This window comes from Stegastes partitus, unplaced genomic scaffold (assembly GCF_000690725.1).
Source record: "Stegastes partitus isolate 25-593 unplaced genomic scaffold, Stegastes_partitus-1.0.2 Scaffold526, whole genome shotgun sequence".
NCBI classification, from domain to species: domain Eukaryota; kingdom Metazoa; phylum Chordata; class Actinopteri; family Pomacentridae; genus Stegastes; species Stegastes partitus.
The window spans coordinates 226,896-228,151 of record NW_007578257.1 but is presented as its reverse complement, the minus strand read 5'-3'; positions in this window follow the sequence as shown (position 1 = coordinate 228,151).

The window sequence follows — 1,256 nt, the reverse complement described above, 5'->3', positions numbered from 1 at the left end:
TATGTGCACGTGACTCATCTCTGAACCCAGTGTTCAGCATGTCATCCTCAACACTGTTTGAGTTTGTATGACACAGTACAGGCTGGTCTACTTAAAGTTTGCTGTTGTTTTTTAAGTAGAAAATATGTTAAAATTGATTAAACATACAGCACATATCAGCTTTTTATAGGTATTTATGTGTCATCTCGGGTAGAACGCAACCAGTCCTTGTTTGACTACAGCTCTAGTTCCTTCCAACCATAAAGCGACTTAAGGTGAAATTAAAGGAGGAAACTGAATTAGGGATCCTAATATTACACTTTATTTAGCATTTGTGAACCTAAATGGTGCCTAAAAAAGGCAGCATCTCTCTCAATTTGTGTGATTTTGTTGTCAGATTTGTGCTGTAAGACGGCAGATTGTCGCCTCGACAGACACACAGACGACTGCCAAGGTGCTGAGAATGTATATGAAGCCACGTCTGTATGCGGCGAGGGTCGACGGCTGTGTAGCTCCTCGTCCTCTGTTCTTCCTCGCTGAATAAAACATCTGCAGCTTCACCAAAACCTCTGTCTCTCTTCTTTCCACCCGCTGAGTTTCTCCTTCAGTTGTTCCTGCCTCAGATCTGCCGCTTGCTCTCCGTCCCTTCCTCCTCCTCGACTCGCCTTTCTGCTCGTTGCTCTTTTCTGTCAACTTCCCTTCCTGTGGTTTCCTGTGAGCATCTTCTCTCCACTCAACGTATTTGTCTCTATTTGTTTTCATAGCCGCCGTCTTTCGTTTTCCCCTCCGCCGTGTGAATCCTCCTCTCTCCGGCTCTGTCTGAATCAGAGAGCTTCCCGCTGTGCTGTTCGCTCTGTCTTCGCGGCTCTTCCTCTTTACCGTCCTCTTCCTTCTTTTCTAGCTACTGCAACTTAATTTTTCCTGCCTGTTTCATGTCCACATTCTTCATCTTCCTCTCTGTGTGGATTCTCTCGGCCGACACTCGCCTTCTTCTTTTGCTGCAGTTTCTATGTGAAGGTGGTCGTATTTGGTTTCAGTTGATGTAGTTTGGGAACTTTGCGAAGCTGTTTAACTTACAGCTGGCAGTATTTAATATTTATAGTGTTTCTACATCAAACCAAAACGTATATGTGAAAGAGCTTTTGAAAAAGAATTACATCTTCGTGAGATATTACATGTCAATGAGGGTGTCTAGTTTATACTTTATATATTGATGATCTAATTACACCTGTGCTCAGGTTTAAGCAGGTGGAGCGATGCTGTGTGCAGTCACATCA